The sequence below is a fragment of the Cupressus sempervirens genome, chromosome 4, assembly GCF_028749045.1.
Source record: "Cupressus sempervirens isolate cs-2001-9-10 chromosome 4, ASM2874904v1, whole genome shotgun sequence".
Taxonomy (NCBI): domain Eukaryota; kingdom Viridiplantae; phylum Streptophyta; class Pinopsida; order Cupressales; family Cupressaceae; genus Cupressus; species Cupressus sempervirens.
The window spans coordinates 678,136,299-678,150,391 of record NC_143121.1 but is presented as its reverse complement, the minus strand read 5'-3'; the positions used below and the strand labels follow the sequence as shown (position 1 = coordinate 678,150,391).

At 36.8% G+C, this 14,093-nt stretch overlaps 1 protein-coding gene across 6 annotated transcripts in view; it reads left to right on the top strand.

Moving 5' to 3' along the window:
* Positions 1-14,093, top strand: part of LOC149563071 (Photosystem II reaction center PsbP family protein) — a 198,690-nt gene that overhangs the window by 177,216 nt on the left and 7,381 nt on the right. The window lies entirely within an intron of this gene.

Below are 14,093 nucleotides of genomic sequence, written 5' to 3'. Positions count from 1 at the left end.
AAAAGTGGGAGCAACTCAACCAACTTTGACCTAGTCTAACTACAGAAGAAAATAAAGGGTTACATGCAACTCGCATTACATCCTTTTACATACATGTAACTCACATTACATGTAATTATGCTTTTTCATGTAATGTGTTATTTACAACTACTAACATGAAATTAAAAAAAAAAACAACAATCTTATAGATTGTTTCTCAGTGCCTTGAATTTGACAATGATCTCCCGCACTGTGGGAAGATCAGCAATTTCCATAGTCTTCGATATTGCATCAACTCGCACTGCATTTGCATACGCTGATTGCACAACTTTGGAATTTGCTGTTGTATTATCTAACAACTGTTTTGTCAAGGATTTATACAAAACAAACTTGTTCATCGTATGGGAACCAAAATCTTCAGAATCTACATCAGCATTGATCCTGTTGGTATATTCTGAATTCACTATCTCTGCTGCACTGAGATTACCGGATTCATTAGTAACATGATATCCCATCTGTTCCAAATCACAAGTAACATTTATTTCGACTACTTGACAATCTCCAAAGGCCACTTGCAATTTTGTGATTAGCTTCCTTAATGTCTTCTCCTTGTAACCAATGAGCCCTTGAAATCTGAATAACATTTCACATGACGGTAGAATGTCACATGAAACCAAGGCATCCAAATCAAATTTCACCATTTCATCCCAATCATCAAGGATTTCTTTTAAGTTATCTGCTTCTTGAGTCAAAGAAGATATTAAGTTTTGCTCCATTTTCATTCATCTCTTTGACACACCTAAGAACTATAAATATCTCTGTGATGGCTCGAACTCCTTCAGAATTGATTTCCTATATCCAAGACTTAGCAGCTTCAATCAACCTTCTCTATTTAGACATTTGAGACATAACAACAACACTTTGAGAAGATTGTTTTTGGATAACTTCATTCAAACGAGAGATCTCCTGTTTCAGCCGATTCTTCTTTTCCCAAAGCTCATGATTGATTTGTGATACATTGGCCAATGCATCTTGAGCATCTTGCAAACAACCTAAACGTGATTGCTTTCCAACTTCAACCTTAGTAAACTTGTAGTCAGAACGAGTAACTTCCTCAACAAGTTTATCTACCAAGGGCTTAGTAACCTCAACAAATTTGGTTTTATTAGAACCAACCAAAATTCTAGAAACGATCTTATCTTTCAAAGATTTGGATTTAGTCTTCTTAACAAGAAGATTGTCAGGAGGAACAACAACTTTCCTTCTCTTTGTTATTTTACTCAACCATGCAGCAGGCTGAAACTTTCATTTGTAAAAGTAGGCATAGTGGAGACTATTGGCATTTATCTAGATTGTACATCCATAGTGACTGAGCAAGATTTAGTCTATACCGCTGAAGGTATAGGAACATGTTGAGAAGACTCCATCATGAAAAGTTCAAATCCTGTCAAAGATGTATGAAGTTGAGAAACTTGACCATTGGTAAGAGTCGGAAAATCTTCAAATACATTTGCTAAGTGATCATATTGTTCATGTGCAGAGATGCGAGGAGCAGCATAAGAAATAGGAAGAGCCATGATATTAACCTCCGAGATTGGAATGGAAGGAGTGAAAACAGTGGAAAATGAATCCACATCATCATCAACCTCATGCAAAAAGGGTTCTTCATGTATAGAAGACGTACAGGCTTGCATAGGCTTTGGAGGAGATATGATCGTGATTTCTCCTTTTTCATTTGAATCTCCCTTATCAGATTCTGTTTCCAATTCTTCTTCTGATTTTGCTATTGATTCTTGAATTGGCTCAGGAACTTGAGAGGATTTTGTTCCTTTTCTGCCCTTCAATTTGAATTTGAGGAAACTCTTGGCATCAAAAGATGAGGCACCATCTTTCCCTGTAATCTCCAGTTGTGATTTCCTGCTAGGAGGACCAAAACTTCCACAATCCAACCCCATCTTAGGATTTACTCTTTTAAGGCCTTTCCTTTTCAACCATTTGTTATTGTTTACTAGGATGGATTGAAATCTGTCCATGATAGATGTACCTTCCTTTTGTTGCTATTGGATAGGAAAAGGGCATTTTTTATCAAAGTCGGCTTGATGAAACACCAGATCAAGAATGTTGCCATCATCTTCAACTTGGAAATCTGAAGGGATTTTCAACATGTTAAGATCAATTACTTGCTGCAGGTTAATCTGCAATAATCCATCTTCATGATGTCAAGTTCTGTCCTCATATCTATCTAAAAGTCTTTGATGCGATGAACATGAGTGTAGGCTCTTTTCATCTGAGAATTCATCTCTCAATAGTCAAAATCAAATTTGGCCTTGAACTTCTTCAAGGTAATCAATTGCAATTTCGCCTCCATGTTCTTTGTTTTAGGCATAGAAATGATTAAATAATTGTCAATAGCCAAAGGCTTAGCCGAGGTAATGCCAAAATGAGGCCTATGTAAAGCATGTTGATCACTTTGCACGTCCATGAATTGTCTAGCTAGCTCCATCAGGATGATTCGATTTGTAGCATACCTAGGTAAGGTATACGACTCTCCTTTGAAATATCCAACTCTCAAGTATGTGAAAGTGGGAAACTGAAGAAAAATACAGCCGTATTGGTTCACCTTCTCCCATGTTGCATCAAATACTCTTTTGATAGACAATTGCTTATCAAACAAGCATTGGAAATGCCCGAAGAAGGCATCCTAGACTCTTCTGTAGTGGAATTTACTATATACCAAAGTGATTCAGTCATAGTAATCCCAAATAGGAACTTGAAGATGATCTCCTTTGGTAGAAAGACCAGAGAAAGATCCCATGGCAGCAGTGATGTAAACTAGATAAGAATTCATGTAGAAAGGTATTGATGTTCTTACATTACATATTTGCATGCAAAACGTACTATTGATAAGTTCTCCCCAAAAGATGTGTTCTTTATTTTCCATAATTTGAAACATGAACTTATACATCCATGGTTCAAAATCAATAGAATCTTTAAGGCCACAAATCCGACTGATAAAGATGATGAGATCCTTATACTCTTGTTTGAAATTTGACTGATGAACGGTCTTTGGCTATCTGGAGAAATTGCTTCTTTTATTGTCTAACCAGTAAAGGTTGACATACTTCTGATAATTACTCGTATGCTCATTCCAACTGGCCAATGATGATTCTTTAGTCAAATCAGCACATTCTAATTCATGCAAAACTTTGAAGATTTGTTCTATAACCTCAGAATCTAGAGTAATGATAACCTTGTCGTCAGCATCTTTGATAGTTGTCGTCTTGGGAGTAAACTGCCGTGCACATCCATAAACGAAGTCAAGTTCTATAGCTGTCGTAGGAAACATAGATACCAAATGAATGTTGCTTCTCCTAATGCACTTCATTTCATGACTAGCTGGAGCTTCAACTCTTTGTAGAAAATCAGCCACATCCACATGACCAATCTTTGTGTCCAATACGTTATCCAAAATAGATATGATTGAAGAAGGGAGTTACATGAGCCAATTCTTTATGGTATTGATATTTCATTTTGCTTTTGGATTTGGATGGTGAGGACATGTCTTGTGCTTACGCTGCAACACAAAAATCCCAAAACATAAATACATCATCAGAAGGGATCTCCATACAAGTGAATTCCGGATCAGCAGTAAAGATTCGAAAATGGATTGGACACTTCACAAATCCGTCAAAATGACTTCAAAGAGAAAACATATGTATGTGCGATGTAACAGAAAGCAGAATGGAATAAACGGCAAGCATAATGAAAGTGAGAAAATGGAAGATGAAATGAAATGAGAATGCATGAAGGTGAAATGCATAGGAATGTGTGCAAATGACTTAGCGTTTTTAAGGCATTATTGCATTAAAAACGAGTACATGTAAATGCAACATGTAATGGGAGGTAGAGGGTAAAATGAGATGCGAATGCAGGTGAAGAATACACTTCACATGTATGTACGAATAAAGATCAAGATGGAAAACATGGAAAGATGCGGAAACATGTATTTGCTCACGAAAGCACAAATGCATATGAAGGGATGGAAATGGAAAATGGAAGTAAGATAATGAATTTTATAGTCACTTTACATAAAAACGAGAAATCAAAGTACATGGGAGGTGAAAATGACATCTTTTTGACTTTTCAAAATGTGACTTTTAATCAAAATCGGACCTTTTGATGCAATTACACGTAAGACATTTCATGTAATCATGTTGTGCGAATGGAAGCGAAAAGTGAGATGGGTGAAAGTGGAAGTGAAAAATAGGATTACATGCATATGTGGATGGCGAATGAGATGAAAAACATGTAATCGCATTTCGTTGAGTGAGAGATGAGTGTTCTGACATGGAAACAGAATGTGGAATATGACGATGCTTTCGCATGTAATGAAGCAAAAACAAGTTCGTGGGAAAGAACTTGTAATTTCTCCAAGTGGAGAAAACTAGCAAGCAAGCACAAAACACAACACAAAAGAAACAACGTACCCTTCGGAAAATAAATCAAACATGTCAAGATGCAATGCACTTCAAAACTCAAATTCGAAATTGGGATTTGGGAAAGAACCAAAAACATCAAAATGAATAAAAACCTCATATATAAAGGAAAAATGCACTTTCCATGGCAAAGATTTTCACAAATGGCAACCACCAAGTAATTTCATGCATAAAATCGGCAAGATAAACATGAATTAAAAGCAAGAAAGAAAGTCTATTTACAGGTGCCAAAAATGAAGGGAAAAGATGCTCCAATGTTTGAAAAATTCTTCCCAAAGACTTTTTCCAAGTCAACAAATTCGAATGGCAGAGGACAGCAAACAAGGAGAAGTTGTTGGGAGATGCCAAAAGGTGCCCTAAAAACGCTCCAAGATCCAACGTTTTTGCAAATGGAAACTCATGGGACGTTTTTGGTGAAAAATGTGTTTCACCGAGGAGCATAAGTAAATCGATTTAGTGTTTAAACACCAAAATGTTAACCCATATGCAATGTAATCACCAAATAATACCAAATTGATTCATCCTCATGCAAAAACGTTGATAAAAAATGGAGGTATTTGGAGTTTTCTTCAAAAACGTGCCCTAGGATTGAGCTCCCAAAAACAATTTTCAACATGTTAAATCTATTCTTGATGCAAGGAAACTCATTGCCAAGTAAAAACACTTTCAATGGAGAAGATTCCATGCAAATCCACCAAGTAAATCTCTAACAATGAGCAAAATCGGGTTCTTGGGGAGCAAATGCATGCATACTTTCAAAATCAGACTTTTTAGAGGGCACAACACCTTTTAAAACATGCTTTTGATCAAAATCGGACCTTTTTGGGTGCATAGCATGTTTTAAAATATGCATCCAAGTGAAATCACACTTTTTGGAGGACAATGCATATTTTACAATGCAACTTACATTTTAGATGTTTAGACATAAAAACTTCATTTTTCATGTCGTTGCATCAAAAAGGTCCACTGATGATAAAATTTTGATGTAATGATATCAAAAATGTCCACCGAAGTAAACTTTATATGCAATGGCATGTAAAAAGTCCACTTTTGATGGATTTTACATGTTATTGCATATAAATGTCCACTTATGAAGACTAAGTTATTTAATTCACTTAAAATTATAAAAATATTACAAAAAGGGTCATAAACAATATTTATTTATCATATTATGAAATAGAATACATAAACATCATTTTTAAGTAACATTTAAATAAACATTTGATTTTTAAAACCAAAAATTAAAATGAAATTATATAGTTATATAGTTATTTTAAGTGAAAAATTAAAAAGTAACTCAACTTAAAATTATAACATAAAGTGCACTATAGTCACTTTAAGTTATAAATTTAAAGTAAAAGTAACTTAAAAACATAACAAAAAATGAATATAATGTTATATTTTTCAAAAAGTGAATGTCAAATTGAAAATATAACATCATATTTTTAATTCGTGTTGTTGCACGTAAAATGTCCATTTTTGAGGCACTAAAATGGGCATAACTCTTGACTGGCAACTTCGATTGACCTCTAGGTTAGACCAAATCGAAGGGAAAAACGAAAGGCATGACATGAGCAAAACCAAAGGACTAAAAACAAGAAAACACAAACTCAAAAGCAAAGAACAAATGATGAAGGCTTCAAAAATCAAGCAAAGGCTTGATAGAAAGAAAAATGAAAAAGACTTGACAAAGGCCTTCAATAAAACAATTTGATATTTGCATTGAAATGGATCAATCGATCAACATTAAACAATTAAAAATCAAATTCAAGCTTAGAGAAATGCGAAACAAGCTTGAAAAAGTTTCGTGCTATTACGAACATTTTGTGATGACAAAATGTAGGACAACAGAATAAAAATAGGTAGCAGATAGAGAACACACAAAACTCTCATGTTTTGTTGTTTTATCATTTACATTAATTTGACTTTGAATCTTTGACAACATTATATTGATTTATTGGTAGTTTGTTAAAAGCTCTTGTATTATGAAGAAGCACATGTACTTGAAAGTACTTCTAACCTCAAACATGTTATTTTGGGCTTGGCAGTGTGGGCTTCATCTCATGACCATGTCCTCATTCCGATAGGAACATACTTAAAGGTTGCCTTTTGACCGTGCTCGGGACTGCTAGCCTCAAACCCAAATATAGCTTAAAAAGGAAAAAAAAAGTTTTGCTTTGGGCTTTACTAGAGGAAAAGCAACATTTTCCCCCCTTATTTGACTCGAACACAAAAATAAAAAGTTTCTTTGTTTTTAGATATATTTCAATGGTTCTTAATTTCCTAAGTTTTTCTTGATTAAATATTGAGCAATGAATACCAAGGTTGCACGAGTACTCGTACCCAGACCCCTTGTACATGTTTCCTATACCTGATACTTGTCTAGGTACGTTTCTTGCAGCTAGAAACGCCATCTCAAACTCCTATCAAATTTTTCTTTGCTAAAAGTTAACACCGACTGCCATGTTGGTAGAAAATGCAACAAAAAGGTCTAACGCAGTAACAGCTACAAAAGTCAACAAATGTGGACAAGCAAAAATAGAATCCGGACACAAGATAAAAATTTATTACTGGATGCGGTGACTTTACAAGGGAAAACACAAGACCTAAAACTTTAAAAGCCAATATTCCTGTAATGAAAAACCTAACGTGGTTGCTTTAAAGTGGGAAAGCGCAAGACCTAATACCTGCATATTCATTTGATCAATGACTAAACCAAAAACGACGTGTTTCCTCTGATATTCAGCTATCGACGACATCATTCTAGACTGTTTTAAGCAGCATCGACCTAAATTGTTTTAGACGACACTCATTTCTAACTGCATCAATTTAGACATCTACTCAAACGGCATTGATTCTGCAAGATGATACTCATTACGAACGACATCAATAGTAACATTTGTTTTATTTATCCGGCATCCTACATTGACGAGCAGAGGTAAGCATTATTTTATTTATTTTAATAGCCTAGTTGTATAGTTTAGAGTTTGAACTTTAACAAATTTTAAAATAGACTTGCCGATGCTTGTAAAACTTTTAATTTATTAAACTTTAATATTTATTATTTATATATTAAAAGTTTAAAACTTTAAAGATTTAAATGAACTCGTTAACATTTGAATTTTTAATTAATTTGAATTAAGATAATTATAGAACGTATACTCTATAAATTATTGTTTAGTATGTTTACTATTTCTAGTTTAACTTTAAAATATAAATGACTATTATTAATTTATTATATTTTATTATTTAATAATAAAAGTTTATATTTAAATTAATTTATAAAGTAAAAGAAACTAAAACAGTAAAGTTGTAAAATTTAGACTAAACATTAAACAATAGAAACTGAAATATAAATTAATAAATATTAAAAACTTAAAATTATTAAAAGATAGTTAAATAAATTCAATTTTTTTTTTTAATAATTAAAATTTGACAGAGAATCTGAAACTAACAAATGTATTTTTATTTAATTTTTAAATTTAAGACAAAATGAAAATGTTTAGCAATTTGATACTAACAGACTAATATTTTAAATTTTTTTATTTCTGTGTAGAATGTTAGGCAGAGGAAAGCAAGCGTCGTATCCTTTGTGGAAGTATGTTGATCGTGTTGTAGGGCCGAAGGGTTCAGGTGGATCAGCTGAGGTCAAATGCAAGCTTTGTCCTTTGAAATGGAAGCGTTCTTACACAGAGTGAAGGCTCACTTCCTTCACATAGCTGGGGTAGGTGTTGATCCTTGTATAAATGAGGTGGAATGGTATGATCAAAGGACAAGAAAGGGCTGAGGGGAAAGTTGCTAATAAGAGTGTAATGGGCACCCTAGAAATGCCCAAAATCTGAACTAATTGCTGATAGTGATTTTAATGTCTTTGCATAGATTTGAAACCACATAACATGAACAAGAAGGAATTTATGCAAAACTGAAGATTGAACTACTATTGAAATAATATTACTTATCAAGCTAATAAAATCAAATACACAGCAAACTTTCCAACTCACTAATTACTCCAGCATTATAACATGTTATTTCAGTCATGATTTCCCAACTTGCTGCTACAATAATATGAATAGTGCCGTGCTACAGTGCTGGTACAGTAAAAACTGCCTTCAATTAGTCCAAGAGCCTCATAAAAATATTCCTCCACAATGGCATAAGTATCGGACAAGGAATGAGAATGGCATGAGCAAACACCCAATCCGCTTGTAGCTGGAAATGCACCCAAGCTGCCTGTTAATGAAGCTAATAGCAATGAATTCCAAAAGCCAAACCCCAAGGGAATGATGTCTAGAATGTCACAAAAGAGGATAGATGTCCTCTAATGCCAAGAACAGATCCATAACTCACACATCCAATTTCTTCTTGTATTCAACCTGCCTAACAATAGCCACAAGCTCTCCTTTTATTCCTACTTCATAGGGTCGACCACTTTTCACAAGCAATGTGAGATAAATAAAATAAAATAAAATAAAATAAAAGGCTATCTGTCACACAACTAGACAACTGCTAAAGTGGGGACATTATAGTCCGCCCCCCTTGAAATTGCTTGTCCACAAGCAATCTTCGTCTTGTTTTCTATAACACCTGCACACTCTCCCAAGTAGCATCTTCCTCTGGTAGGTCTTTCCATCTGACTAAATATTCTTTAATCATCCCATTCCGCAGAGTCCTCTCCCTAGTATCCAGAATAGTCTCAGGAATCAATACGAGCTTCCCCTCCTCATCTAATGATGGCAAATCTTCAAAAGGCACAACTCTCTGACCAATGGCTTTCTTGAGCCTTGACACATGAAACACGTTATGCACCTGACTGCCCTCTGGAAGCTCAATCTCGTAAGCAACCTTGCCCACCCTACGAATCACTCTCTAGGGGCCATAAAACCTAGGCTTAATTTCTCTGCTCTGCTCTTCTTGAGTGATGACTGTCTGTATGGTTGTAGCCTCAAGTAAACCATATCCCCAGCCTCAAAGGTATGCTCTATCCGATGTTGGTCAGCATACAATTTATGCTGATTTTGGGCTTGCTGTATATTCTCCTTGAGCACCCTCAAAATATCCTGACTATCCTGCAAGAAGTTTTTTGCTTTGGGCACTCTACTATCCCCCAAAACCAAATCCATGAAACTAGGTTCTTCATAACCATGTAGTGTCATGAATGGAGTCATCTTGATGGACATATGATAAGTGGTGTTATAATAGTACTCTCCCATATGTAGCCATTTGACCCAAGCCCTCTGTTGTGCAGTCACATAGTTCCTCAAATATCCTTCCACCCATTTATTCACAATCTCTGTCTACCCATCTGTCTGCGGATGATAACTAGTGCTAGGTGTAAGATTTGTACCACACAACCCAAACAATTCCTGCCAAAAAGCACTCATAATTTTACTGTCCCGATCACTGACAATGAAACTAGGTAGCCCATGTAACCCGAATATCTCTCTGAAGAAAAAATCAGCCACTTGTACTACTATGTAGGTAGATGGAATAGCAAAGAAGTGAGCAAACTTCGTCAACCGGTCAACTACCACATAGATGCAATCTCTCCCCTGTACTCGTGGTAACCCAGTGACGAAGTCTATAGAAATACTTTCCCATTTCCTATCCGGAATGGGGAAAGGCTGTAACAATCCTACAAGATATGTTTGTTCTCCCTTATTCTGTTGACAAACTATACACTCCCCAACATGCTTTTGAACATCATCCTTGAGCCCTTTCCATGTGAACCACTCACAGATCTGCCTATAGGTCTTAAAGACCCCTGGATGTCCATCTGTAAGTGCATCATGAAATGCCTTCAGTATTACCTCCTTAAACTATGACGAAGGAATCAAATATATCCTACCCTGGAACTTGATCAATCCGTCCATCACCACATAACGATCATCATGTATGGTGCTTGCAATCACTCTAGAAGCCCAAGTGTCCCTCGCATACTCTGTTGTAATCTTATTTCTCCAATCTCCTATAATCTCAGCTAGAGCAAAAATATGAGGTCTCCTAGATAAAGCATCTGCCACCACATTCTTCTTACCTTTGACAAACTCAATGTCAAAGTCATAAATCTACAACTTCGTAATCCACTTCTGTTGTCTATCATTCAAATCATGCTAACTCATGAAGTATTTGATGTTGTTGTGATCAGTCTTGATAACAAACTTCCCCCCAACTAGGTAGGACCGAAACTTGGCCAATGCATGCATAATAGCCAACATCTCCCGATCATAGATGGAATAGCTCCTCTCCACTCCACGGAGCTTCCTACTCTCAAAAGCAATGGGATGCTTCTACTGCATCAAGACTACCCCAATCCCATCACCTGACGCATCACAATGAAGCTCAGATGGCTTCCTGAAGTTTGATAGAGCTAATATTGGACATGATGGCATCACCTTCTTGAAATGATCGAAGCATCTCTGAGTTGCCCACGTCCATGCGAAGGCCCCTTTCCTGGTAAGGTCTGTCAAGGGTGCAATGGTCTATGAAAATTCCTTAATAAATCTCCTATAAAACTCTCAGAGACCAAAGAACCCCTTAAACTGTGTAAGGTTTGTAGGAGTAGGCCAATCAACAATAGCTCTACTTTTTTGGGATCTACCTGAACTCCATCTACGTTGATGATATGCCCAAGGTATAGTAACTCAGTCAACCCAAAATTGCACTTAGATTCCTTGGCATTTAGTGACTCTTTCTCCAAAATAGACAACACCATCTCAAGATGTTGTAAATGCTCTTCCCGAGTTGTACTGAAGAGCAAAATGTCATCAAAGAAAATCAATACAAATCTCCTAAGCTACCCCCTGAATACTTGATTCATGCAACTCTGAAACATAGCAGGGACATTGGTTAGCCCAAATGGCATAACCAAAAACTCGAAGTGGCCATAGTGACACCAAAAAGTTGTCTTCTCAATGTCCTCCACCCTCATCCTGATCTAATGATACCCTGACCGTAAATCGATCTTCGCAAAAAAAATGCACCATGCAGCACATCAATCAGCTCATCTATCCGTGGGATGGGATATTTGTTCTTAATAGTCTTATTTAATGCCTTGTAATCAATGCATATGCGCATCATCCCATCCTTCTTCTTTACCAATACTACTGCTGAAGCAAAGGGACTCTTACTTGACCTGATATGCCCCATCTCCAACAAATCCTTAATCGCCTTTTCTATCTCATCCTTGTGTTTCTTAGGATGACGATAGGGAGTAATCATAACTGGTTTGGCTCCCTCCTCTAGTTCAATAACATGCTCCATCCTCTATCAAGAGGAACCCTATGTAGAATCTCACCAAAAAATTTAGCATGCCTATCAAGTATCTCCTGGATATCTACTGGATGACTCTTCACCTGTGGTTCTTGTGAGGCTGGCATAGTAAAACATTCTGTCACCCACTCTACATCATCATGCTGAAATAGTCTCTGCATTCTCCTCAAGGAGATTACTCTACAACTCCCATCTGAAAATCCTCTAAGTATAATAGTTATGCCCTCATGCTGAAACCTCATCTCCAATTTTGCTAGGTTGAGTGTGAACTCAACTAGTGAGGCCATCCATGTCATGTCAAGGATGACATCATAGTCTCCCATGTCTACTACATAGAACTCATCCTCCAACTCATAGCCATCTCCAAACTTGATGTGAAGATTAGATATCTTCCGAGTGCATAATAATTTGTCACCATTAGCGACCATGACTCTAAACCCGGTGTGCTCCTCGGTCTGTAAACCTCTCTTGGCTACCAATCGTGCAACTATGAAATTATGTGTAGCCCCAGTATCAATGAGTGAGATTACTTTCTGCCCGTAGATAGTACCCCTAACCTTAAATGTGACTGCCTTTGGAGCCCTCGTTAATCATGCCAATGACTTCTCATCCTCAGGAATGCTGCTCTCCTCTGTAGTGCTATCCTCATCTAAGTCAGAGTGCTGATCCTCCCTCTCTGACTATGACTCCTCTGCTAAGAAATACTCCATTTGATTTGCCTTAGCCTTGAGAGAACACTTATAAGATAAGTCCCAAGGCTCTCTACAATGAAAACATAGCTTCTTCCTCAACTCATTTAGGGTATCATTATCCAACTTATTATCCCTTTTTGGCTGAGCATCCTTGTGAAAAGATTTTTTGTCCTTCTCCTTGTCCTTTTTCATATATGAATCCCTATGCTGAAATCTGCTCCTAAAAGAAGAAGGTGCTAAGTCACAAGCCTTCTTAGTAGCCTCCTGTAATATAGCTAGGTCATGCCCCTTAACCCAACCCCTCAAGGGATCTGAAAGTCCATCCATAAACAACACTACTAACCTCTCTGAAATATCTATGACCAATACAGCTAACCTTTGAAATTCACTGATATACATCTCAATTGATCCCTATTGCTTGAGTTGTGCCAATTTCTTGAACTATAACTCGAGATCTTTGGTGTCAAATCTCTCTATGAGTCTCTCAATGAACTCCTCGTAAGATATGATCCGATTATGTCCTAGGGTTACCATGCCATGGTGCCACCACTTATGCACTGGACCATCCAAATGAATAGTCGCATACTTGATAGCCTCCTCCTCAAGCATAGGATTCAGCTAGAAGTATGTATCTACCTTTTGCACCCAAGCTCGTGCAGTTATCTTCCCTGAAGCATCATAATAAGGTAAAGAAAGTATCCCAACTTTCTTTCTCATCTCAAAGTTTTGATTTCTTCCTCCTGATCTGGGCATGTGCCTCATCTTCAAGTCCATATAATCTCTGAGGGAAATATCCGCTTGAAACTCCAGTCCACTAGCCTCCCAGTCCCTCCTGAACTGATCCTATAACTCAGTAATTTGCGGTTCATTAACTGGTTGAACCAGATTTCTGGGTGGAAAGGTGGGTAGAAGGTCTCGAGCTTGAAAGTTATTAGCCTCATTCCCATTGTTGCCATGTCCATTATTATTATTAATGTTATTCTCAGGACCACTGTTGTTGCCTCAGCCTCCATTATTATCATTGCCCCTATTGTTATTGTTTTCATTGTTGGCATCACTTAGATTAATATTGACACCCATCTGTCTAGCCATAAGCTGCAACATCATATCCATTTGCCTATTCTGCTCCTGTTGCATACATTGCCCCTCCTCTAGTGTACCTAGTAACTGTTTGAACATTACCTCCTCCTGATCTGGACTGGTATTCCTGCCTCCACCTTGTCCTGTATCCCTGTCATCTCGGTCACCCATACTGTTATCTTGTTCAAAGAATATCTCCTTTGTGTCTGTATGACTGGATTGTATGTCCCTTTGCACGGATGAACTAGAGTGTTCACTCTGCAAGTCTAAACTCCTACTTTAACTTACTCTGGTATTGCAAAAATTATAAAGCCCCTGTCGCATGCTCAAACATAAATGCTTAGCCCTTTTAATTTCTGATTTTAGTGTTTTGACATTTTGTCAAACACTTTTCCCTTTATCCGGCTGTCCCAAATTCCCTATAAGACCTCCATAGGATGGCAAGACTTATAGCTTTGATACCACTGTAATGGGAACCCTAGAAATGCCCAAAAACTGAACCAACTACTGATAGTGATTTTAATTTTTTTACATAGATTTGATACCACATAACATGAACAAGAAGGAATTTCTACAA